Source organism: Folsomia candida, unplaced genomic scaffold, assembly GCF_002217175.1.
Source record: "Folsomia candida strain VU population unplaced genomic scaffold, ASM221717v1 Fcan01_Sc051, whole genome shotgun sequence".
Taxonomy (NCBI): Eukaryota; Metazoa; Arthropoda; class Collembola; order Entomobryomorpha; family Isotomidae; genus Folsomia; species Folsomia candida.
This window is the reverse complement of record NW_019091243.1, coordinates 118,825-128,470: the sequence shown is the minus strand read 5'-3', so window position 1 is coordinate 128,470 and position 9,646 is coordinate 118,825. Positions and strand designations below refer to the sequence as shown.

The window sequence follows — 9,646 nt, the reverse complement described above, 5'->3', positions numbered from 1 at the left end:
TAATTAAACAATATAGTAGAAATAACGCATCGTTTCTTGCACTGAAAAGCAATGCAAGGTGCAAGAAAGGCAAGAAATAGGGCGTCATCTAGCGGCGCGCCATAAGCAATAGTGGCTGCAAGGAATTTCTTGCGGTTTTTTTCTTTCTGCATTCTTGCAGGTAATAATAGTTGCAAGAAACCAGTTTCTTGCGATTAATTCTTGCAGCTGGTTACTTGCACCCGAAACACTACCATGTAATATGCGAAATTCTAATTTTTGATGCTAATTATAATAAGTGTCACAATTATAAGATACCAAACGAGACTTCTATGTTGATTATAGAGTATAGATTATCATTGTGGTAACTTTATGGGCGATACGCCCGAAAAAGTTCAGTAATAAATCAAATACATACATACATACATGCATACATATATACACTACCAAGTAGAAAAGTCGCCACGAGCATCCGATGTATTATTTATATACGTGATATACTGGGGGACCTCAGACATCGCTTAAAAATTTCGCTTGCGTTAACTACGGTGCGTATGAGACAGCCAATCAAAGCGATTGATTTTAAGCGAACCCAAGTTCTTGCAAGCGACGGCTCACTGAGCCGTCGCTCTGAGCCGGGCTCAGAGTAGGGTTAAAGTCGCTTATTTCTAGGTTAGTTGATTATAAGTACGCATTCAAAATTCCCGCAGTGTGTCATGTTCCCCAGCTTAAGTAAACACAATTTTTAAGTAAATGGACTTCAGGAAGGTTTCTTTCGCTTGTTCGCTTAATCGAGCGAAATTTCTAAGCGAGCGCAGTAAGTGAAATTTTTTAGCGATGTCTGAGGTTCCCCACTATATAATATTCAAGTTTGGTCATATCATGTTTTCTAACTATTTGCATTCAACAAATTAATAAAAAGGTCCAAGTGCCTTGAAATTTACATTAAATTTTTGTGACGAGTAATTTTGATGTCACAGTTCAGCTTCACTTTCATACAATCAAATACATATATAGATAAAATAATACTGGTAATCTCTATTTTGAAACCTATAAATAACGCGTAATTAATCTCAAATTCTTAATAAATCTCTAAATTGGCTTCGAATTGGTAAAAATGATTTTTTAATTTTTGAAAAAACATTTTTAAAGTATTACGAGTATTTGCGATCTTTAAGATCCCTGGGAGAGAGAAGATAAACATAATTAGAAAGGAAATTTAATTTCCTTGAAAGAAATTTAATTTTTTTAAAGTTTTCGATTCTCGTCTCAAAAGACTCATTCTGCCCTTCTATCATCCCAACCATCAAGTTTGAATAAGACTTCTGGATTTGGAAAAAAATCCATGAAGCATTTCGACGTCATTTTATAAATGGAAGGACGAGTTATTTACATATGTTTAGGCAAAGATAAGTTGATTAATTTATAGAGTCTGTCAACGGTGCTCTGAATTTCAGAGTCTGAAATCGGCAATTTATTCCTAAAGTAGGTCCTACGGTAAGGGATAAATTTGTCCTAATTGGTAAAAAGTGGAGCGATTAGATCAATTTGGGAAATAATTTGCGACAAGCGTGTTGCCAATTAGGTTGGCGAATAAGTGGCGTCAGGAATTCCTTTGGGAGCAGAGATCATACCAATTTGGCAAGTGGGATACATCTTGTAAAATTTAATTAGGGAAGTTTCATGCCTATAATTATGCAAAAGGTTGTATATTTGGAAATTTTGTGCTTGAAAACTAAATTGTTCGAACAGATCATTTTGTCCTGGGTGTAAATCTTCAAATACTTTGAGCTAACGAGTTGACGAGTTGTTTGGAAAATTCGTCATTTTCAGTAGCATGTATTAAAATATGAACAAAAAATAAGCCATGTCACATAATTCCATTTCCTTTGTTAATACAGCGTCACAATATGACATTTGCACTTAATTTAATTTATGTATGGATATCAACACAAAATAAGGACTTGCGTATTGCTTTACACCACCACACTTATTTATTTAACGTATGTATCAGTGCTGCAATGGATTGAAAAGCACAGCAGTATGCATATTGTCCCCTAAAAAATAAAAAGGGTTCGATATCTTCTCCATGAACCTTCTTCATTCCATCCCGTAATATGCATAATCTTAAACTTAAAGTTGCATACCAAACCAAACCATACGCTCACACTGTATATTATGTTGTGGCATAAACTTTAGAAGAAATTTCTACACATTTTGCGTTGGGTACAATGCTTCCAAAACTTTCCCATCTGGTCCATATCCATAGCAAGAGAATTAAACCGTTTCAGCTTTAAATTAATTATAATTAATTCGTTTCGGTAATTGCAAAAAACTTGCAGTATAAAATTTCCATTTTGGACAATTCTTAAAGAATTTTTGTTTGCAGGAGAATTAACTTTTTCAAGAAAGAAATATAAAATGGACCCCATCCCCACAATTTCGATTGTCTATTCCGTTTTCTTCGTATTCTTTGGGATTTGGAGTTTTATCGAGATGGGAAAAGATAAGAGAGCGGCGAGGATACCGGATTCAGAGATTTCCTGGCTTCTGCATCCAAACGGAATAAGAACTTCGGAGTGCAAATTGCACACTTTGGAACTTCTCGGAGGATGGTTTGGATCCCTCATGGGGCAAATTTGTTTTAACCATAAGATCAAGAAATGTTCTTATCAGGTTAAGTTCTGGATTATCGTGATTGCTCATGTGGCCGGGATTTGGTGTGTGGTTGCGAAGAGGGAGGAAATTCGGAATCATTTTAATTATTAAATATAAAAGGGTTAAATTGTTTTTTTTTTTAATTTTTAGTTTGAACCTAAACACTCAACTGTAATAAATTATTGCGTAATAATTACTCAATAATTATTTCGGGTAATTATCTTAATTAATGAGATATTAATTTTTCCACCTTTTTTTTAATTTCATGTAAAAATTGTATTTAATTAACTACTGGCCCTTGATTTATTACTAAATTATGTATTCAATAATTAATTAACGAAATAATTAATGGTACTTAATTCACTTCATTAATTTCCCAATGATAATCAAATACTTATTTGCAAATGTCAATTATTTCTAAAAAAAATACAAGACGGGAATAAATAAAAATTGTCACATATTAACAACACGGTTAAAAAAGTTGGGAAATTTAATACCTAATTTGTTTTCATTGCTCAGATTGTATTGATTAATTAAATTTGTTGTTCGTTAATAGAAGGCGTAGACCTAGTGTGTAATTTTACACAATTTATGAATTTCGGCACCTGGATCTAAAGTGTTCTGATAATCAAACGCAATTCTGAACTTTTAGTAGCATGAAATACGTAATATTATCTTGTATGTGCACATAGTGTGAAAATTCTGCTATTAAAACAATCTACGCGTGATAAAATTAATAAAAAATAAAATTCGATTTAATAAAAATTATATTAACTTGTCGCAAACAAAAACGCTTCCGTAAATTTATCGCATCTGACTTTGAATGCAGAATATTCATACATCTTCAAAACCCATTACATGGTACATTAAAGTTTTACAACTTTATTAATTAAAAAAAACTTCTTCACAATAAAGTTTTACATTTCTACCGGTTCTATTCTTAAATGGAACACTCAATCTCCACCATTAATTATTTTTGAAGATTAATTTGCAGCAGCAAATGACTTTTGCAGGTGAAAAATGTTAGTTGATTTTTAAAATTTTTTATTGTGGGTTTTAGTGGTTTTATCAACGCTGGTACAGGATCGGGCTAGTAAACTAAAGCCATCACATAGTCAATAAGCTTCCCGTGTTGTTTTTCACGCCATGGGATATGAAACTAAGAATGGCATTTTTGACTTGAATCAATTTTCCAGGAAGTGTGGTCGCAAATCTGCAAGTTTTTAAATTTTCTCGGACCTGAGTTTCCAGAACCGCACACATTTTTGAAATCCTTCAAAAAAGGATAGATCATTAGCAATGCAATATTCGCATTAAATATGAGAATCTGATGTGTTCACTTGATTCATTTTATGTATGGATATTTACCTAAAATATGGGCCAGTACATTTATTTACACCACTTCACTCAGAGAAATTGGGTGATGATTATCACCAGATTTAGACGTACATGACTCTATCGAAATGGTGATAAACTTCATCACAGATTGGTTATAGATTTGTAACCGAATGGTTACAAACATAGCCGCCTTGGCTTCAATTATAACCTATCTGGTTATTCTGATAACTAGTCGGTGGTAAATTAATTACCATAGCGGTAGAGTCATATATGTCTACCAATCTTAATAATATTTCTGTGAGTGTACATTTATTTATTTAACGTATGCATCAGTGTTACAGTGGGTCGAAAAGAACAGCAATAAACACGTTGTCCCCCTACGAAATAAAAAGGGTTCTAAATATCTTCTCCATGAAGCCTCTTCATTCCATTACGTAATCTTCAACTTAAACTTCCATCCCCATACCGCAGAGTGTATATTATTATTGTAGCATAAACTTTACAAGGAATTACCGGGAATTAAGAAAAGTCTAATTTAAAAAATCGAGCATAAATAGGTGGTAAAGGTAAATACTGGGAAAAGTCGGTGATAAGAAATAATAAAAAATGATGCATATGTAGTGCAAAGATTTGGTTCGAAATACTTAAAAGGTTCATACAGAATCCGCGCGATCCCGTGACCAACTGTGCAAAGATTCACTGAGAAGTTTTTTTTTCGTTTTTTAAATTTAAAATTTATTTAAGATGGAATATCAATCTTTGGGCGCCTGTATTGGAGAAATAGCGGCAGAATATGGGGAAAGAGAGATGCTTCGAGCATTCCATGAAGGGAAGATTGAGGACGGCATCCCCGCCGCGATAGATGAGCTCTACTACGCGAACAAAACCGAGTGGGAGGAGACGAAACAAGCCTACTCCGAGTTACCGGACGAACTTTCCGTTAATAGGGAGGCCAACGAGGCCTGGGGCATTGTCGCGAGGGGAAAAGGGGAAAATCTACACTGCAAATAAAATTAGCACCATTTGTAGAGTCATATACGTTACGACTTTGGTAATGACGTTATACATATTGGTAGTTTTGTACTACAATTTGTTAAAAATTTAAATCGGATTTGGTGAAGATTACTACCAAATCTTTACCATATGTAGGACGCGTTTTTACCAAATTCTAGAGTCATATGCGTTACGAATTTGTGGGAAATTCTTTACCAGATTATTTGCAGTGTAGAGGTCGTGATGGACGCTGGCTTCCGGTTGGACGCCATGTTGGGGGGAGAGGACAAGGGGATGGTTTCTGCACGGTTCTGGGGCTGGTTCAAAAGGAACTGGAAAAAAATTGTGAAGGTTTTTATTATCGTGGTGCGAGGTTTTTTGAAATTATTGGCTGGGTGATTGTAAGAAATAAATTCCGAAGGATGATATCATTGCAATGAGAATAAATAATTACTTAGGAAAAAAATGACTTTTTGACCTTTCAAAAAAATTGGTTTGATACGGTTGATTTGATTTATTCAAAGATTGATCTACCAGTAGACTTTACAACCATGATTCATTCATTTCAACAAAATACTTCTCACTGAGAATTATTTTGTATACTGAGAATTTCTCAGTATACATACGTAATGTGATCTTATAATATACAAATCAATCAAATTAGTCCCTGACTGAATTATTAATTGCATATAGGGTACGGAAGTGAAAGATGAAAAAGGTATGTGTTCTTAAATTTTTCATTATGCGAAATTGATTTATTTTAAATTTGAATTTATTATGCGATATTTATGCGACCGAAGGAGTGTTGTCGGAAAGATTTGATTTCGTTGTAGTTTAGTAGATGGGTAGTCTCCTGCCAGCATTTTCGACGGACCAAAATTTATTAAAATGCCAAATTTCTAATTGATAAGGGAAGGGAAGGAAAGGAAACAATAAGAACAAAAGGTCATCAGTTTTTGCAAATTTAGTGAATAAAAGTTAGACATTGATTTAAAGATGATTTAATCCATTTGAAAGAAAGTTGTAAATCTGAAATTTTATGTATTTTGGTAAAGAGGATAAACAGGGTTTCATTTTGAAGACGGACCTTAATTGCAAATATGAATGTGTGGAAAATGTTAAATCTATATTATAATTCAGAATGTCTGTTTGTTACGAAAGTGGGTGGAGTTTGTGCGTGACGGAAGTTTGACGTGATTGGTCAAATCGGAGCGTAGCTCCACCTACTCCACCAGAAGTGCGGGGATATTGATGCGTTAAGTTGAAGCCAACCCTCCACGCAAAACATGGTTGTCCACGACCGTCGTAAGACGGGCTTACTCGCAAGTACTAAATATTGTTAACATATGGCAGGTTGCTTTATTTATTTTCAAATTGTGGCAGCTTTGAACTCAAAGCTGTTTTAATGGGTAATTAGTGTTAATTTAAGCAAAAAGATGCATGGACAATGGATATTCACTTTTTAGAAATTGAAAAACTGATCAGCGGTAAATTTTGATGTGATAAAATTTCGATTCAAATAATCCGATAGTTGATATTTAAATTTGCAGAATCGCAATATTTTCACGAATGACGGCATTTATTTTCATCTCTTCTTCACTAGGAAGTTCAGACGAGGTCGGGACGTTTCTCTGTGTGCACGAGGTACTGACTATCCGATAGAATCTATCGCCGTACGGTTATTTATTCCGACCTGGTATTGATTTAAAAACCCTGCTACATGTGTAAGTACACATTTAAATAAAAAATGCTGACGTTGACGCGTTCCTTAAAGTTTTTTATTTTTAGAACATAAATTTCTTAAGTGTCAAATGTTTAGGGTTAAAGGCAATAGAAAAACCAAACTAAGGTGGCCAGTCTGGAACATAGCTACCTTTTCTGAGAAGGTGTCTTTAAATAGGATTCGACCCTTCCTTCCAAACATTCCACAGGGCTAAACTTTACCACCTGTAGGATACAAAAAGTTGCACGTTATTGAGAATTCTTGAAGTCGGTGGCTTTATTTTACTTTGTCAAAATTCCTGCCTTTCCTTTCTGACTCCGGAATTCTTTCGTGGTACATTGACCTCGCTGGTGTGCAATTAAATATTGAGATCAGCGCTTTAATTCTCTGAGTTAGTTTGAATTCCTTAACAGATCTACACTCTAACCTAAATCGATAACCCACGGTATAGATGTATGACTCTACCGAGTGGTAATGATTTGGTATTAGATCAATATTACATGGGTAAAGATCTAATACTTCTTAGTATTGCAATTATTACTACAAAGTATAATTTTAATACCGGTTTTATACCAACGTTCAATATCAACGCGGTAGAGTCATATATGTATACCAGTCGGTATTGAATCAATACCAAGAGTGTATTGTAAAGTAATGGTTTTTCTATTTTAAAATTGTGTGACTCCTAATAGAATATGGATTCTGTTGCTGGATTAAAACCACGTTGGCAGTTTGGACATCTATCTTGCGTAAGTGTGTTTTTGATTTTTTTGAAATTTAAAACATTATTTCATTTAAAATAAGAAATTTAAAACATTATTTCATTTAAAATAAGAAATTTAAAAATTAGAATGCACACTGAGAGAAATGTGGTTAGGATTACCACCAGAAAATAGACGCATATGACTCTACCGCTATAATGATAATTTTCTTACCGATTGGTAATAAATTCGTTATCGATTGGTTTCAAAGATAGCCGCCTTGGTTCGAATTATAACCAATCGGCTTATAAAGACGACCAGTGAGTGGTAAATTTATCACCATGGCGGTAGAGTCAAATACTTCTACAAATCCTACACTCAGAAATATTAGTAAGATTTGTAGACATATATGACCCTACCGCCATGGTGATAAATTTACCACCCACTGGTCATTATTATAAGCAGTTTGGTTATAATTGAAACCCAGGCGGCTATGATTGTAACCATTCAGTTACAAATTTATAACCAAGCGGTGATGAAGTTTATCACCATTTCGGTAGAGTCATGTACGTCTAAATCATTGTAAAATGTTAAGCCTATCTATGTGTTGTACTCCCCATACAGTAGCACAGTACATAACCACAGATCTTACTAGACTATCAAATAGTTTAATTCTACTGTCTAAAGTCTTTATCTTACTTCGGTAAAATATTGAAAACAAATTATTCACTCCGGCAGTAGCTTTACTTATAAAATGTTGACATGTCTTACTATAGTCCAAGTTTTCATACAGAGGGACACCCAAATAAGTATACGTATTAACAATATCAATTTCATTATCTTCATCCCACATAAATTTAGGTTTACATATTTTGTGTCGACCACTTCTAAACATCACAATTTTAGTTTTAGACAAGTTAACAATCAAATCATTCTCTTCAAAGAATTTCTTAATAATGCAAATTTTTGAGTTAAGATTGTCAAAGTTTGTGGCGAGTACAACTATATCATCCGCGAATAATAGCATATGTATATCCTTACTAGCCATCCTCAATGCATCAATTCCCGATCTGTGAAATATACTAACAATATCCTCAATAAATATTGTAAATAGTTTTGGCGATAACGTTTCTCCTTGAAGGACAGACTTGTGAATAGGAAAATAATCGCTCTCACCATTCATTGAACGCACTTTTGCTTTGGCATTGAAGTAAATACATTTTATGATATTGATAAATTTTGTGCTTAGTTTGATACTTTCTAACTTACTCCATAATTTATCGTGCTTAATAGTATCAAAGGCAGAAGATAGATCGAGAAATAAGGCATACAAAACGCTTTTCTTACTTTTACAATGCTGCTGAATAACAGAGTTAAGAATAAAGACATACTCTTCACATCCTGTTCCTTTTTTGTAAGCAGCCTGATAATCAGATATTATCTTGTTCTCGTCGCACCATACATTCAATCTATTTGTCATGAGCATAGTAAGCAGCTTAAGACTGGTGTTGACTAAACTTATTGGTCTATAGTTTGAAGGCAATAGGGAGTCACCTTTTTTATAAATTGGGCTGATAATAATGCTTGACCAATTACTCGATACTTTTTGATCTCGCCAAATTGTATTTATACAATCTTTCAGAATTAGCCTATGATCACAATCCAAATTTTTCCATAGTTCATTAATAATCATATCAGGTCCAGGAGCTTTTTTTAATGCCAATTTATTTATTGCAGCGTTTAATTCTTCAATGGAAAATTCTTTATCAAGAAACTCGTCATGCACTTCTATGTCTTTTATTAAGTATTCAGGCATATTGTCACTAAATTGTGTAGCATAAAAATCTTTAAACTGAGATGGACTAGGACTATTTGTTTGCGATGTACATATTTTCTTTGGTCTGAAATGTGATATAGCGGAATAAAAATCTTTTGCGTTCCTACTATCACAAAGTTGTTTGTCAATTAAATTATAATATTTTACTCTTTTTGCCTTAATAAGATTTTTATAACTCCTTTGCGCTCCTAAGTAAGTCGATCGGCATTCTTCATAATTGATATTCGTACATGGAATTTTACGAAAATGTCTGAGATGCTGTCTGACCTTCTTTTTCATTTGTAAGCAACTCTTGTCAAACCAAATTGGTCCGCGATATATATTATTTCCACCCAAAACCTTCTTCTTAACCATCCCTGCATCTCTAGCTGCATGTAACATTGTTTCACACAATTCATTCATTCCAAGATTCGGTTG

The 9,646-nt window shown here is 33.8% G+C and overlaps 1 long non-coding RNA gene across 1 annotated transcript; it reads left to right on the top strand.

Moving 5' to 3' along the window:
• The first annotated feature begins 2,104 nt into the window (after window positions 1–2,104).
• Window positions 2,105–3,416, top strand: LOC118433428. The gene is made up of 3 exons (XR_004833372.1): window positions 2,105–2,300; window positions 2,369–2,850; window positions 3,194–3,416. It is a non-coding gene; the product is annotated as an uncharacterized LOC118433428 (long non-coding RNA).
• The last annotated feature ends 6,230 nt before the right edge of the window (window positions 3,417–9,646 follow it).